Below are 18339 nucleotides of genomic sequence, written 5' to 3' on the forward strand. Positions count from 1 at the left end.
CTCCCGCCTCAGCCTCCCAAAGTTCTGGGATTAGAGCCATGACCCACTGTTTCCGGCCTATTCTGGAAGAACTATAATGGAATTACTGATTGAGTGCACCTTCTACTTTCCCCATATAAAGCCCAAAAGCCGAGATTCACGTGTTTTAGTCTCACAACAATGTTTAATTAAAATGCATGTACATTAAGCATTTAAAAAAATCAAATTACCCTTATGTCCTATACATGTATTTTTCAAACACTCCCTAGTAGATGTGCAGCCTTCTTCCTTTTCATCATCTTCTTTGCTTCTCCTTAGTCTTGTACTGACTCCTGTCAGTTTTTCTGCTCAACCCATCTCCTAATCCCATCCCCTTAAATTTCTTACTTGTGATTCTCTTTTTCTCCCTCCTCTCTCTCTGTTTCCCATCTGAAAAGCCTAGGAACCTTGCTGCCCCAGCAGGACAGGGAGAGGGAAAATGCTGTGAGCTTTATACATGAATGTGCTGCCTGCCTGAATCTATGTCCTACTGGCATTTGCTCAAACAGCTTTGTTCATTCTACATAAAGTAATTGAGAGCACACGCCCAATGATACAAGAAACTGATGAAGACCCAAGTGAGAGTGACACTCCCTCTTTTCTGGAATAATGGTATTTTTGTGGGGGGAGGTGGGGCAGAAGAGTCCCTGCCTTATACTCACACATGTAATTATTTTAATTTCATTTTGGTTTCCCTGTAGATGGTCTTTGCACATCTCTTTGGCGCTTATTGGTTCCCTCTACTTACAATCCAGAACTTGGATCCCTTTTTCTTTTTAACTGGAGTGAAAGTGAATTCTATTCTGTTTTCAAAATCACGTGGGGAGATGGTGGCCGAGCTCAGCGCAAACCTTGCTGAGCAGCTTCTCAGGGTGCCCCCCCTTATCATAGCCAGCAGGGCCAATGGAACAGCGAGGCCCAGAAGTCACAGGCACCATGGCCCAAGGTACTTTCCAGAATCCAGAAAATGTTTTCATGTTAATTTCTTTTACAATTAGAAGAAGGAAAAAAAAAAAAACGGTAATAATGAATTCAGCCTTGATTGCTAGTCTTTGCAGTCATAACATAATTTTTAATGTTTTTCTTTTACAGAAGGAGGGGCCCAGGAAGATATGTGTGTAGGGCCTGTGAAAGTCAAAAGGTGGCCCTTTTGGCAGATGGTCTTAACAAGAGTCTAGGCACATTGATAAGGACATAGGCACAATAGAGAGTCATTGATGACAATCTCATTTCATTTTATATTTTACATTAGACTGGGCAGTTTGTATCAAAGTTTTCCACAAAATGTTTACCTTCCAAAAAGTAAAATGTTCATTAAAAAACAGCAGAGCTGGTTGGGTGCCATGGCTCATGCCTGTAATCCCAGCACTTGGGGAGGCTGAGGTGGGTGGACCGCCTGAGTCTAGGAGTTTGGGACAAGCATAGGCAACAAGATGAAACCCCATCTCTACCGAAAAAATACAAAGATTATCTGGGCATGGTTGTGCTTGCCTGTGGTCCCAGCTACTAGGGAGGCCGAGGTGGGAGGATGGCTTGAGCCCAGGAGGCAGAGGATGCAGTGAACCGAGATTGCGCCAGCGCACTCCAGCCTGAGCGACAAAGTCAGACCTTGTCTCAAAAAAAAAAAAAGAAAGAAAAGCCCAATAACAAAGCTATTTCTTATGTTGATGCTAAAATTCTTTCCCATAGGGTTATTATGATGCAACAATAAACTCAATTTCAAGAGATTTGTGGTATTTGGTGATTGATTGAAACCCTTTTTCCATGTATCAGGAGGTGTTGTCCCCTTAGGGAACATGAACATCAAGGCTAGGGCACTGCTCCTTCTTTGAACAGAGCTGTTTCTGCAAGGTGACAGTAGCCAGATTTAAAACTCTTAATCAGAAGAAGGAGATTTTTGGTAATTAGCCAAGTTCAAAACACCCAGAGCAGAAATAAGGTTAATATTCTGCAGAGGTACCAGCTGTCTGGTTGAGGGCTCTGCTGTGCACCTTCAGGGCCTCAAAAGTAAATTGTCAATGACATAAATTAGTTGTTTTTAAAATACTGTAATGTGGATGTCCTTTTCAAATGAAAAGGTGTCATCAATCTGTTTTCAAGAAATCTAGAAACAAAACTGAAATTTCATGTATCTGATGTGATTTGAAGTGGCCAGTCTTTCTTGCTCAAGTTGCCAAATACTCCTCTCCTTAAAACAGCCCTGAGAGGTACAAAAAGATGAAGGCAGTTTCCCTGCCGTGGAGACTAAATGGCACCTGTAGGGAAGGAAACATTCAGACTCACAGCACAGCCTGCATCAGGGTGGCCAGTTAACACTGCTGCCAAATGAGCCCCAGGGTCAGGTCTGGTCAATAAAACCTGCTCCAGGTCAGTGGTTTAGAGACTTGCCTGGAGGAAAGCTTAACGAAAAAAATCTCCGGTAGAAAATAAGACAGTCTCTGTGAACCAGCAGATTTAGACTTTTCTGCTGCTGGCTCTGAGGAATCTGGGCAGCCCAGATGAGTGGGTTTCCCCCCACCAAACCACACCCCCTCCACCAAGGCACAGCCAAAGTGCATCATTAAATGGGTCCTGCTTCCCGTGCTGCCCAACTGGGTGAGAGCCCCCAACAGGAATTGTCAGACACCCTCTACAGGAGTGTCCCTATTGGCATCAGTTAGGTGCCCCTCAAGGTCAGAGATCCCAGAAGGAGCAGGCACCCATCTTTGCTGTTCTCTAGCCTCCTCAAGTGACACCTTCAGGTGCAGGAGAGCGAACCAGATGAAGAGGGCCTGAAGTGAACCCCCAGCAAATCGCAGCAGCCCTACCGAAAAGGGATCTGGCTACTGAAAGAAAAACAAACAGAAAGCAATGACAACAGCATCAACAAAAAAGTTCCCACAAACATCATCCAAGGGTCAGCAGCCTCAAAGATCGAAATGAGACAAACTCATGAAGATGAGAAATAATCAACAAGAAAACACTGAGAACCTGAAAGGCCAGAGTGCCTCTTCCCCTCCAAATGACTGCAGCACCTCTCCAGTAAAGGAGCAGAACTGGACGGAGGATGAGATGGACGAATTGACAGAAGTAGGCTTCAGAAGGTGGGTAATAACAAACTTCGCTGAGGCAAAGGAGCACGTTCTAACCCAATGCAAAGAAGCTAAGAACCTTGATAAAAGGTTACAGGAGCTGCTAACTAGAATAACTAGTTTATAGAGGAACATAAATGACCTAATGGAACTGAAAAACACAGCATGAGAACTTCGTTAAGCATACACAAGTATCAATAGCCGAATCGATTAAGTGGAAGAAAGAATATCAGGGATGGAATACTATCTTGCTGAAATAAGGCAGGCAGACAAGATTAGAGAAAAAAGAAGGAAAAGGAATGAACAAAACCTCTGAGAAATATGGGGCTATGTAAAAAGACCAAACCTGTGACTGATTGGCGTACCTGAAAGTGACAGGGAGAATGGAAACAAGTTGGATAACACACTTCAGGATATTATCCAGGAGAACTTTCCCAACCTAGCAAGACAGGCCAACATTCAAATTCAGGAAATACAGAGAACCCCAGTAAGATACTCCACGAGAAGATCAACTCAAGACACATAATCATCAGATTCTCCAAGGTCAAAATAAAGGAAAAAATGTTAAGGGCAGCCAGAGAGAAAGGCCAGGTCACCTACAAAGGGAAGCCCATAAAACTAACAGCAGATCTCTCAGAAGAAACCCTACAAGCCAGAAGAGAGTGGGGTCCAATATGCAACATTCTTAAAGTAAAGAATTTTCAACCCAGAATTTCATATCTGCCTAAACTAAGCTTCATAAGCAAAGGGAAGTAAAGTCCTTTTCAGACAAGCAAATGCTGAGGGAATTCGTCACCACCAGGCCTGCCTTGCAAGTGCTCCTAAAGGAAGCACTAAATATGGAAAGGAAAAACCAGTACCAGTCACTGCAAAACACATGAAAATATAAAGACCCACGACACTAAGAAGAAATGGCATCAACTAGTATGCAAAATAACCAGCTAGCATCATGATGACAGGATAAAATTCACACACAACAATATTAACCTTAAATATAAATGGGCTAAAAGATTAGCCCATTTATATTTAAGGTTAATTAAAAGACACAAACTGGTAAATTGAATAAAGATCAAGAGCCATGGCTGTGCTGTATTCAAGAGACCCATCTCATGTGCAAAGACACACATAGGCTCAAAATAAAGGGATGGAGGAAAATTTACCAAGCAAATGGAAAGCAGTAAAAAGGATTTGCAAGTCCAGTCTCTGACAAACAGACTTTAAACCAACAAAAATCAAAAAAGACAGAGAAAGGCATTACATAATGGTAAAGGGATCAATTCAATGAGAAGAGCTAACTATCCTAAATATATATGCACCCAATACAAGAGCACCCAGATTCATAAAACAAATTCTTAGAGATCTACAAAGATACTTAGATTCCCACACAATAATAGTGGGAGACTTTAACATCCCACTGCCAATATTAGACAGATCAACAAGACAGAAAATTAACAAGGACATTCAGGACTTGAACTCAGTTCTGGATCAAGTGGACCTAATATCTACAGAACCCTCCACTCCAGAACAGCAGAATATACATTCTTCTCAGTGCCACATGACACTTACTCTGAAATCAACCACATAATTGGAAGTAAAACACTCCTCAGCAAATGCAAAAGAACTGAAATCATAACAGTCTCTCAGACCACAGTGCAATCAAATTAGAACTCAGAATTAAGAAACTCACTCAAAACCACACAACTACAAGGAAATTGAACAACCTGCTCCTGAGTGACTCCTAGGTAAATAATGAAATTAAGGCAGAAATCAAGAAGTTTTCTGAAACCCAATGCAAACAAAGAGACAACATACCAGAATCTCTGGGACACGGCTAAAGCCGTGCTAAGAGGGAAATTTATAGCACTAAATGCCCACGTCAGAAAGCTGGAAAGATCTCAAGTCGACACCCTAACCTCACAATTAAAAGAACTAGAGAAGAGCAAATGAATCCAAGAGTTAGCAGAAGACAAGAAATAACAAAGATCAGAGTGGAACTGAAGGAGATAGAGACATGAAAAGCCCTTCAAAAAATCAATGAATCCAGGGGCTGGTTTTTTGAAAAATTAATAAAATAGATCACTCGCTAGACTAATAAAGAAGAAAAGAGAGAAGAATCAAATAGACACAATAAAAAATGATAAAGGGGATATCAAACTACCCTCAGAAAATACAAACTACCATCAGAGAATACTATAAACACCTGTAAGCAAATAAACTAGAAAAATCTAGATGAAATTGACAAATTCCTGGACACATACACCCACCCAAGACTAAACCAGGAAGAAGTTGAATCCCTGAATAGACCAATAACAAGTTCCGAAATTGAGGCAGTAATAAATAGGCTACCAGCCAAAAAAAACCCCAGGACCAAACAGATTCACAGCCGAATTCTACCAGAGGTACAAAAAGGAGCTGGTACCATTCCTTCAGAAACTATTCCAAACAACTGAAAAGGAGGGACTCCTCCCTAACTCATTTTATGAGGCCAGCACCATCCTGATACCAAAAACAGGGGAGACACAACAACAAAAAGAAAACTTCAGGCCAATATCCCTGATGAACATTGATGCAAAAATTCTCAATAAAATACTGGCAAACTGAATCCAGCAGCACATCAAAAAGCTTATCCACGATCAAGTCGGCTTCATCCCTGGATGCAAGCCTGACTCAACATATGCAAATTAATAAATGTAATCCATCACATAAACAGAACCAATGAAAAAAACCACGTGATTATCTCAATAGATGCAGAAAAGGCCTTTGATAAAATTCAACATCCCTTCATGTTAAAAACTCTCAATAAACTAGGTATTGATGGAACATATCTCAAAATAATAAGAGCTATTTATGACAAACCCACAGCCAATATCATACTGAATGGGCAAAAGCTACATTCCCTTTGAAAACCAGCACAAGACAAGTATGCCCTCTCTCACCACTCCTTTTGAACATAGTATTGGAAGTTCTGGCCAGGGCAATCAGGCAAGATAAAGAAATAAAGGGTACTAAATAAGAAGAGAGGAAGTCAAATTGTTTCTGTTTGCAGATGACATGATCCTATATTCAGAAAACTCTATTGTGTTAGTCCAAAAACTCCTTCAGCTGATAAGCAACTTCAGCAAAGTCTCAGGATACAAAATCAAAGTGCAAAAATCACAATCATTCCTATACACCAACAATAGGCAAGCAGAGAGCTAAATCATGAATGAACTCCTATTCACAATTGCTGCAAATAGAATAAAATACCTAGGAATACAGCTAACAAGGGACGTGAAGGACCTCTTAAAAAGAACTACAAACCACTGCTCAAGGAAATAAGAGAGGACATAAACAAATGGAAACACATTCCATCCTCATGGATAGGAAGAATTGATATTGTGAAAATGGCCATACTGCCCAAAGTAACTTATAGATTCAATGCTATTCCCATCAAACTACCGTTCTTCACAGAATGAGAACAAACTACTTTAAAATTCATATGGAACCAAAAAAGAGCCTGAATAACCAAGACAATCCTAGGCAAAAAGAACAAAGTGGGAGGCTACCTGACTTCAAACTATACTACAAGGCTACAGTAACCAAAACAGCATGGTACTGGTACCAAAACTGACATACAGACCAATGGACAGAATAGAGACCTTGGAAATAAGACCACACATCTACAACCATCTGATCTTTGACAAACCTGACAAAAGCAAGCAATGGGGAAAGGATTCTCTAATAAATGGTGCTGGGAAAACTGGCTAGCCATATGCAGAAAACTGAAACTGGACCCCTTCCTTACACCTTATACAAAAATTAACTCAAGGTGGACTAAAGACTTAAATGTAAAGCCCCAAACCATAAAAACCCTAGAAGAAAACCTAGGCAATACCATTCAGGACATAGGAATGGGCAAAGATTTTATGATGAAATCTCCAAAAGCAATTGCAATAAAAGATAAAATAGACAAATGGGATCTAATTAAACTAAAGAGCTCTGCACAGCAAAAGAAACTATCATCAGAGCAAACAGGCAACCTACAAAATGAGAAAATTTTTGCAATCTACCCATCCGAGAGAAGTCTAATATCCAGAATTTACCAGGAACTTAAATTTACAAGACAAAAAACAAACCCATCAAAAAGTGGGCAAAGGATATGATAGGCACTTATCAAAAGAAGACATTTATGCCACCAGCAAACATATGAAAAAAAGCTTATAATCATGGATCATTAGAGAAATGCAAATCAAAACCACAATGGGATACCATCTCACGCCAGTCAGAATGGCAATTATTAAAAAGTCAAGAAACAGCAGATGCTGGCAAGGCTGTGGAGAAATACGAACGCTTTTACACTCTTGGTGGGAATGTAAATCAGTTCAACCATTGTGGAAGACAGTGTGGGGATTCCTCAAGGATCTAGAACCAGAAATACCATTTGACTCAGCCATTCCATTACTGGGTATATACCCAAAGGAATATAAATCATTCCGTTATAAAGATACATGCACATGTATGTTTATTGCAGCACTATTCACAATAGTAAAGACATGAAACCAACCCAAATGTCCATCACTGACAGACTGGATAAAGAAAATGTGGTACATATACAGCATGGAATACGATGCAGCCATAAAAAAAAGGAATGGGATCATGTCCTTTGCAGGGACATGGATGAAGCTGGAAGACATCCTCAGCAAACTAACACACGAACAGAAAACCACACACTGCATGTTCTCACTCATAAGTGGGAGTTGAACAATGAGAACACATGGACACAGGGAGGGGAACAGCACATACCAGGGCCTGTAGGGGGCGGGACAAGGGGAGGAAGAGTGTCAGGATAAATAGCTAATGCATGCAAGTGATGGGTTGATAGGTGTAGCAAACCACCATGACACACATATACCTATGTAACAAACCTGCATTTGCTGCACATGTATCTCGAAACTTAAAGTAAAAAAGTGAAATAAAAAGAAAAAATGAAAAATTAATATATTGCAATTGTACATATTTGGGGAATAAAAAAATAATAAGAGATAGGGCTGGGCATGGTAGCTCCCACCTGCAATCCCAGCACTTTGGGAGGCCGAGGCGAGTGGATCCCTTGAGGTCAGGAGTGTGAGACCAGCCTGGGCAACATGACAAAACCCCGTCTCTACCAGAAAAAAAAATACAGAAATGGCTGGGCATGGTGGCGGGTGCCTGTAATCCCAGCTACTCAAAACTCTGAGGCAGGAGAATCACTTGAACCCAGGAGGTGGAGGTCGCAGTGAGCAGAGATCACGCCACTGCACTCCAGCCTGGGCGACAGAGCAAGATTCTGTCTCAAAAAAAAAAAAGAGAGAGAGAGAGATGGGGGTGCAGGATCCCCACAGAGGAAGGCCCCTGAGAAGCACTGCTTCAAATCGCCTAGAAAAGCACAGTCCCAGGAGTACAGCCCATGGTCTTCTCCAGCTCCCGGCTGTCTTCGTTGTGGGGAGGAAGGTAAGGTTAGACTAGAATGGTGAATGAACTGTTTTAAACTCCATGGGAAGACGGCAACGGTACCCTGCTGTAAGCCGGGTTAACTCTCTCACCTTGAATTACAGCGTTATCTTTCTTAAAAATAAACTAAATTTCTACTGTTCTGTTTCGTTAACATTTATCCCAATCTAATAAAAAACCCAAGCGGTAAATGCATATACTCTCGTCCTGGTCACAGACTACCATGAGGCTAATATCATTGGTCATAACTACTTTTTTTTAAAACATTATTTCCCAGGCAGAGGCCAGGCATGGTGGCTCATGTCTGTAATCCCAGCACTTTGGGAGTCCAAGGTGGGAGGACCACTTGAGGCCAGGAGTTTGAGACCAGCCTGGGCAACATCGCGAGACCCTGTGTCTTAAATAGTAATAGTAATAATAATAATAATCTATTAAATAAAGAAAGAAAAATATTTCCCAGGCAGAATGTTTAAATATTGGATTTTTTTGTTTAAAATATTTCATAGCACCTACACTAGCCACATACCATCTTCCTGAATATTACCTTAGTCTCTGAGTCTCTGAACCAAGAAGAAACCAAGAAAACTTGCTTTTTTTTTCTTAGAAACTTACTCTTTTGGGTTTTCATTAGTTCCCTAGCTGTTCTCAAACTTTTTTCTTTTTAAACATATATAGATAGATAGATATTATATATATATATCAAAAGAATATATATACACATATATAGATAGATAGATATTTTATATATATATCAAAAGAATATATATACACATATATAGATAGATATTATATATATATCAAAAGAATATACACACACACACACACATATATATATATAGAGAGAGAGAGAGAGGGAAACAAGGTCTTCTGTCCCCCAGGCTGAAGTTCAGCCGTGTAATTGGCCTTCTGAGTAGCTGGGACTACAGGCACACACAACCACGCCTGGGTCATTTTTTTATTTTTGTAGAGGTGGAATCTTGCTATGTTGCCTAGGCTGGTGTGGAACTCCCGGCTTCAAGTGATCCTCCGGCTTCAGCCTCTCAAAGCACTGGGATTAAAGGTGTGAACCACCGCTCCCACCCTTTTTTTTAAATCTCAGTGCTCCCAGATAGTTGGCAAGATGATATTCAGAGAGATAAAGTCTCAGGGAAGAATTTAGGCTCAAGTACACTTTCTGGAATTGACTGTAATTCCGCCACTTTCTCATCTTAAGAGAGCAATTTAGACTCTCTTTTTTTTTTTTTTTTTTTTGAGACAGAGTCTCGCTCTGTCGCCCAGGCTGGAGTGCAGTGGCCAGATCTCAGCTCACTGCAAGCTCCGCCTCCCGGGTTCACGCCATTCTCCTGCCTCAGCCTCCCAAGTAGCTGGGACTACAGGCACCCGCCACCTCGCCCAGCTGGTTTTTTGTATTTTTTTAGTAGAGACGGGGTTTCACCGTGTTAGCCAGGATGGTCTCGATCTCCTGACCTCGTGATCCGCCCGTCTCGGCCTCCCAAAGTGCTGAGATTACAGGCCTGAGCCACCGTGCCCGGCCTAGACTCTCAAGTGAGTGAGAATGGTTATGAATCAGCTCTAATTGTTAAAAAAGCGACTCACTCGCAAGCTTCTGCACTTCATTAATAGTAACTGCTTGCTGGTGACACACTTCTAAACCCACGTGGACAAAGCCACGGACTGAACTGCAGAGCCCGCTGGGAGGTCCCTGGGCCCCTGGCTTAATCCGAAATGACTCTGCTTCAACTTTAAACAGAAACTTCCTTTAGTTGGAATTATGATGAGATTTGTTGATAGGACTCTAAACTCGACGCCTGCTTTCTCCTAGAGAAAATTTGCAAAACTTGGTTTCTCCAAATAAGGTTTAAATTTAAAAACATTCTCCACGCAGTTATTGTTAACCTTACTTCATTTTCCTGAGAACATAATTAAGAGCATTTGTCTATCATCAGGCTTTGAGTAAACAGACAGGAGCTATCTAGGTGCCAAACTTTCTGAACGTGTAAATTCTTGGCAATTAACATCTTTTCAGAGCCTGCATCAGCTCTTTTACATCTACAGCACCATCCTTTTTTTTTTAAAGATTTTTGTTTCTTTATAAAAGTGGCACAGCTCCGTTTTAGTGATAGGGAAGAAGACACGGGCCTTTAATAGCAAAACCAGCCGATGCCGTTAAATACATGTTATAAATGTAACAAATGTTTTCTAATGCAGAGGCGAGATGAGAAGAAAGAAAGGGAAACACTCAAGAGTGAAGAAGTTAACAGCTAAGATGGTGAGTCAATGAATGCCCTTGGAAATTTGCTGACTGAAAGGCTGAAAAAGGAAAGGAAGCAAGAGCTTCGGTCAGGACACTGCCCTGAGTTTCCCTGCAAAAAGCTGGAACCGCCAGCAAAACGGTGGACTGGAAAGACCAGGAAGAAAAAAGAAAAAGGAAGTAAAACGAAGGATATGGTAACAGATAAGAACTCGCTATAGAAACAATTAAAAATGGAATCAATGAAGCCAAAGGTTAGTTCTTCGATAATAAAACAGACAAACACCTGGCAAGAGAAAGCGAGAGAGTGGGGAGGAGGGAGACAGACACGGAAGAGACACAGATACCAAGATCATTAGAAACAAAAAAGGGTACATAACTTCAGAAAAAAATTCAAGAGACAGTGCTCTGATGAATCTATACCAAAAAATATGAAAACGTAGATAAATTGGATATAGTGTCCTTAAAAATATAACTTATCAAAAATGAATTAAGAAAAAAAGAAAACCTGGCTATAAACTATCTTATTTATTTAATTTTGTTTTATTTATTTATTTTTTTGAGACAGAGTCTTGCTTTGTCACCCAGGCTGGAGTGCAGTGGTGTGATCTCGGCTCACTGCAATCTCTGCCTCCCAGGTTCAAGATTCTCCTGCCTCAGCCTCCCAAGTAGCTGCGATTACAGGCGCCTGCCACCGCGCCTGGCTAATTTTTGTATTTTTAGTAGAGACTGGGTTTCACCATGTCGTCCTGGCTGGTCTCAAACTCCTGACCTCAGCTAATCCACCCACCTCGGCATCCCAAAGTGCTGGGATTACAGGCATGAGCCACCTCGACCGGTCGCTATAAACTATTTTAAATTGAATCAACAGTTTAAAAAATATAATCTAGGCTAGGCGAGGTGGCTCACGCCTGTAATCCCAGCACTTTGGGAGGCCGAGGCTGGCGGATCACAAGGTCAGGAGATCGAGACCATCCTGGTTAACACGGTGAAAAAAAAAATTAGCCGGGCATGGTGGTGGGTGCCTGTAGTCCCAGCTACTCAGGAGGCTGAGGCAGGAGAATGGCGTGAACCTGGGAGGCAGAGGTTGCAGTGTGCCAAGATCGCGCCATTGCACTCCAGTCTGGGTGACGAGGCAAGACTCCGTCTCAAAAAAAAATATGTATATATAATCTATCCACCCCACAAAAAAATGTAGGCTAAGATGAGTTTACAGGCAAATCAGACATTCAAGGAATAGGTAATTTCAATTCTATACAAACTTATTCAGAGTTTAGAACAGGAGGAAATGATCTGCTACTAATTTTATAAGGTTGGAAACCAGAGCTGGATAAGAAAGACAAACTACAGATTAATAATAGATGGAAGCATCATAAATAAAATATTAACAAGTCAAAGTAGAATTTTAAAAAGTGCATCATGGCCGAACGCAGTCGCTCACACCTGCAACCCCAACACTGGCAGGGCCGAAGCGGGTGGATCACTTGGAGCCAGGAGTTCCAGACCAGCCTGGCCAACCTAGAGAAACCCTGTCTCTGGTAAAAATACAAAAAAAATTGTATTTTTTTTTGGATTACAGCTGTGTGCTGGGCTTGGTGGCATACACCTGTAATCCCAGCTACTCGGGAGGCTGAGGCACGAGAATTGCTTGAACCCAGGAGGCGGAGGTTGTAGTGAGCTGAGATTGTGCCACTGCAGTCCAGCCTGGGTGACAGAGCAGGACTCTATCATAAATAAATAAATAAATAAGAATTTTAAAAGTACATGACGATCAAGCTGAGTTTAAATCAGAAATGCAAGATAAAGACAATGCTTTCTTAATGTAAATCACCATATAAACAGAACGGAGGGGAAACACAATCACCGCAGCAGATACAGGAAAATTATTTGATAAAAGTCAGCACTTATTCCCGTTAAAACTCCAGGCAAACTAAAAGGAGACGTTAACTCTCTTAACCTGATAAACAATGTCAATTATAACCCTATGTAAACATTATACTTAAAACACTGGAAACGTTTCCGTAAAATCAGGAATAAAACCAAGATGCCAACAATCACCGCTTCTAATCAACATTCGGTTGAAGGTTTTAGCTGGTGAAATAAGACGAGAAAAATAAACAAAAGGTATGAGAGTACACAAAAGTTATTTTGGGTATGGAAGGGATGAAATAAGCCAATGGTTATTTGCAGATAACATAATTGTTTACATAGAAACTTCCCAAACATATAAATTATTAGCAAAGTTTTACATCCATAATCAAAATTTTAAAAATAATTGCATTCCAGCTGGGTGTGGTGGTTCATGCCTGTAATCCCAGTGCTTTGAGAGGCTGAGGCAGGAGGAACACTTGAGGCTGGGCATTCGAGACCAGCCTGGGCAACATAGCAAGATCCTGTCTCTACAGAAATAAAAACGAAAAATAGCTGGGCCCGGTAGCACACACATAGAGTTCCAGCGACTCAGAGGTTGATGGGGAAGGATCACTTCAGCCCAAGAGTTCAAGGCTGCAGTGAGCTACGATCGCCCCACTGCACTCCAGCCTGCATGACAGAGGGAGACTCTGCCTCAAAACAAGATTAAAAAACAAACAAAAAAAAAACTGCATTCCTATATATCAGTGAAAGAGAAAATATTTTTAATTCTATAGTGTTTATGATGGTGACCAAAAAAAAGTACATAAAAATAAATCTAACAAAAAACGTGCTTAATCTTTGTGGACAAAATTGTACAACTGCATTGAAATATGCCAAAGAAAACACAGATACTAGTTACGTGCATTTGGGAACATTTAGATAGTTGAAAGATCAAAACCCATAATCTTGCTACTAGATAACGCTTCCTTCTAGGATTTTTTTATGCTTTAAAAAATATATAGTTTTAGCCGGTCGCCTGTGGTCCCAGCGACTCGGGAGGCTGAGGCAGGAGAACGGCGTGAACTCGGAAGGCGGAGCTTGCAGTGAGCCAGATCGCGCCACTACACTCCAGCTGGGTGACAGAGTGAGACTCCGTCTCAAAAAAAGAAAAATAAAAACAGAAACAAAACGTGTGTGTGTGTGTGTGTATATATACATAGTTTAACTTATTCAGTATACATAATTTTGTGTCCTGCCTTTTTAGCCATACCTGATATGAGCATTTCTTCAAGATACTAGCTTTGTAAACATAGCCCGAGAAGAGGCACATCTTTTATGTCTCGGATGGCAGTTCCTTGCTTCCCCGTTTTGGAGTCCTACAAGAGCTGGCTCAGGGGGCTGGGAGAGCTCCGCTCCGCAGCAAAATCTAGGGTGCTGTATAAAACTCCCCCGCTGAGCTCTGGTGGCTTCCTTCCTAACAAAGCCACTTCCCCACTGGAAGCGCTGTTACCATCCCCATTTCCCCTTCAACAGGCGCAGGTCTCTCTCCTGGACCACATCCTGCTGTGTGTCCACCGTACCCACCTCTCTGTGCGATGAGAGCTCAGAGGCCACGTGGACTCCACCGCCTCCTGCTCGCAATGTCTCCTTAACACATCTTACTTTATGCCCGTTCTGTGTGTTTGTGTGTTGCTTATGTATGTGTGACACTGTGTGTGTGTGTCTGTGTGTGTGACACTGTGTGTGTGTGTGAGACACTGTGTGTGTGTCTGTGTGTGTGACACTGTGTGTGTGTGTCTGTGTGTGTGTGACACTGTGTGTGTGTGTGACACTGTGTGTGTGTGACACTGTGTGTGTGTCTGTGTGTGTGTGACACTGTGTGTGTGTGACACTGTGTGTGTGTCTGTGTGTGTGTGACACTGTGTGTGTGTGTCACTGTGTGTGTGTGTCTGTGTGTGTGTGACACTGTGTGTGTGTGAGACAGACACTGTGTGTGTGTGTGTCTGTGTGTGTGACACTGTGTGTGTGTGACACTGTGTGTGTGTGTGTCTGTGTGTGTGTGACACTGTGTGTGTGTGTGTGTGAGAGACACTGTGTGTGTGTGTCTGTGTGTCCATGCCCTTATGGAATAGTGGACATAGCCTTTAAACATTTTTTTTCCAGATGGAGTTTCGCTCTTGTTGCCCAGGCTGGAGTGCAATGGCATGATTTCGGCTCACTGCAAACTCCACCTCCGTGATTCTCCTGCCTCAGCCTCCCAAGTAGCTGAGATTACAGGTGTGTGCCACCATGCCACGCTAAATTTTTGTATTTTTAGTAGAGACTGGGTTTCACCATGTTGGCCAGGCTGGTCTCAAATTCTTGACCTCAGGTGATCCGCTCACCTCAGCCTCCCAAAGTGCTGGGAGTACAGGTGTGAGCCACCACACTCGGCCTAAACATTAAATAATAAATCATCGTAGAAAAAGCTCATATTGTTAACTTACTGTTGGACATTTAGAATGTTTCCAATGTATTGCTTATTTTAAATAAAGCCCTGATGACTAACTTCGTGTATAATGTTTCGTTTACATTATTTCAGCTCATCTCCTTAACTTAAATTTCTATCACTGGAATTACTGGTTAATGCTGCTATAAAATTTTTCATGTTATTAATACAGAAATACTGCCAAATTTCTTTGCAGAAAGCTTGTGCCAATTTACAGACCTGTTGGCAGTGTGCAAGAGTGTGCCTGTTTCCCCATATCCCGGCCTGTGAACAAAGGGGCACGATCCAGGACAGGCCCCATCCTTCACCTGCTGCTCTTTGCTTCATAGCATCGATTGAAAATCGGCCAGGTGCAGTGGCTCACACCTGTAATCCCAGCACTTTGGGAGGTCGAGGCAGGTGGATCATTTGAGGTCAGGAGTTCACGACCAGCCTGGCCAACATGATGAAACCCCATCTCTACTAAAAATACAAAAATTAGCAGGGGGTGGTGGCGGGTGCCTGTAATCCCAGCTACTCGGGAGGCTGAGGCAGGAGAATTGCTTGAACCCAGGAAGCGGAGGTTGCAGTGAGCTGAGATCGTGCCATTGCGCTCCAGCCTGGGCGACAGAGCGGGACTCCATCTCAGGAAAAAAAAAAAAAAAAAGAAAGAAAGAAAATCTTGCTAAACGAGGCTGTGTCCTGATAGTCCTCGTTTTACATCTTTATTTAGAGAACCTGCTCATCTTGAGCTGAGTTGATTAGAGTTTCCTGCTGCCGCAAACAGGAGGACAGGTGAGTCACTGCATGCGGAGGACATAGTTTTATTGTCTAGGGGAGAAGGCGCTGTCAAAATCTCTCAGTCTGTTGGGCTTGTGAGGAGGAAGAGATGAGCATTCGTTACGACAAAAACCACAGTTACCGCATTTGTCTTTCACCGTCGTTTAAACATCTGAAGCCACTCCTGCCACAGATTGATTATTCAGCTATTTAGGAAAGCAGTTTGCAGGTAACTCAATCTACTAAACCTGAGTAGGTTATTTGTAGGTAAGAAATTCTGTGTTCAAGTATGACCTATCTTTAAAAAAAAAAAAAAGAAAAGAGAGAAATCCTAGTGGACGGAGAGACTATGGAGAGTTACTTTTGGTAAGAAAACGGTTCTCAGCTGGACATGGTAGCGCACACCTAAAATCCCAGCATGGACAGTCTGAGGTGGGAGGATTGCTTCAGGCCAGGAGTTTGAGACCAGCCTGGGCAATAAGCAAGACCCCTTCTCTGAAAAAAAAAAAAAAAAAAAAAAAAGAGTGGTTCTCCAAAAGCAGGGTGCCTCAGCATTTTAACACATGCCCAGAGTGATCCTGGTATAGGTGGTCCGTGGACCACATGTTAAGAAATACTGCCCTTAAAATAAAATGATAGCATCCACTTTTAATGTTTGTAAGCTAAAACCATCTTGCTGAAGTTGTAAGGCAGAGAAATTTGAAGACTTAATCAAGTTTTATTCTAAAAAATATTCATAGCCTTGTTCTTGCTGCTCAAGTGTTGGCCAGAATGAACTGACCTTGACTCTCACCAGGACGCAAGCCAGGCCCGTCAGGTTCCATCAGGCTGTCAGACAACTGAAACTTACTGTTCTCACTCTGGCCAAACGCATACACTTGCAGAGCAGACAGCTGGGAGATTTGAGCGTCAAGAGTTGATATTGGAGAAAAACAGGTCTCTCCTCTCCCCATGACACTCCATTTTCTACTTCACTGAAAGGACCCAAGCCATGCCCTTCATCTCCTTCAATGCCCAGAGACTTCCCCGCACCCTCCCCAGGGCCCTGGGGCTCCCTCCTCCTTCAATGCCCACCAGAGCCTTCCCCGCACCCTCCCCGGGGCCCTGTGGCTCCCTCCTCCTTCAATGCCCACCAGAGCCTTCCCCGCACCCTCCCCGGGGCCCTGTGGCTCCCTCCTCCTTCAATGCCCACCAGAGCCTTCCCCACACCCTCCCCGGGGCCCTGGGGCTCCCTCCTCCTTCAATGCCCACCAGAGCCTTCCCCGCACCCTCCCCGGGGCCCTGTGGCTCCCTCCTGCCTGGATGGCTCACTGCTCTGCCTCTGCCTCTGACGCTCTTTCTGCCTTTCTCCTTCTCTTTTGCCTGTGACCATGTTTAGGTGTCTCTTGGCCTAAAACAAGTCTCTCATCCGTTTGTGTCGTCCTCATCCCTGTCTTTTGTTTTGCCCTCCAGCACCGTGAAGGAGGGGCGTCCCCTCGCTGCCTCTTCTTTACCACGCGCTGCTCGCCCTGCCCCCACCTCAGGCACTTGGCTCAAGCCGTTTTCCTCAGAGCTACCAGAATCTCCTTCCCAACCGCAAGAACGATTTTCTACAGTCCCCGCGCGTCTCGTAAATTCGGCCCCATCCATTTATTTGTTCATGAATTTGACAGATGTGTATTGAGCACCCACCTCAACGTGCTCTCCCTGGCCGGCGGCCCCGTGCCACCACCCAGCCTCACCTTCATTGAAGCTGACAGGTCCTGCTCCACCGTCCACTTTCCCGGGCCCTCCATTCCCCTTGCCGCCTCTCTCCTCCCCTCCAGGCCCAAATGACATGTCTCCAGCACTTTCCCTCTCCTGCTGCCCCTCCCTCTCTGGCCACCCTGCGTCTACTCTTACGCCTTACAAATCTGTACTTCTCCCTGACTTCCCACCCATATGCTGGCCTCACCCTCCCAGGGATTTCCTGCCTAGCTCATGCAATGCAGCAGGTCCAGGTCAATCTTTCCTTCCAAGCTTTCTTCCTTCCTTCTGTTCATTCTAACAACAGTCCCCTAGACATCCAGCCCAGAAAGCTCTGGGTCCTCTTGATTTCTTCCTCTTCCTTGTCCCCAATGTCCTAGTCGGTACTAGCTGCTCTTCCTCCAAGTGTTTGCCCATCACGTCCTCTTGTTTGCTTTGCCACCTCCTCCCTGTCACTCTGACTATTGCATACACTCCCTTCCATTTACCTAACTATGTGCGAGGATTGAACTATGTGGGTCTTCCTAAAAGTTTCAGGGGCTAAAATCTTGAAAGAGACAAACCACATCTGGAAACCCAGCTGCAAAATCCCAGAAATTACTTCATGACAACTCCTTAAAATCCGGCCGTTGTTAAAATAATGTCAGCTCGAGGTCCAGACGGACTGGGACCCAAAAGAGCCACCAGAACAAGACACGTGGACA

At 43.1% G+C, this 18339-nt stretch overlaps 1 protein-coding gene across 3 annotated transcripts in view; it reads right to left on the bottom strand.

Annotated features, from left to right (window-relative positions):
* The window catches only part of MUC4 (mucin 4, cell surface associated), a 66702-nt gene that overhangs the window by 40627 nt on the left and 7736 nt on the right, over window positions 1–18339 (bottom strand). The window lies entirely within an intron of this gene.

The sequence above is a fragment of the Macaca mulatta genome, chromosome 2, assembly GCF_049350105.2.
Source record: "Macaca mulatta isolate MMU2019108-1 chromosome 2, T2T-MMU8v2.0, whole genome shotgun sequence".
Classification (NCBI taxonomy): domain Eukaryota; kingdom Metazoa; phylum Chordata; class Mammalia; order Primates; family Cercopithecidae; genus Macaca; species Macaca mulatta.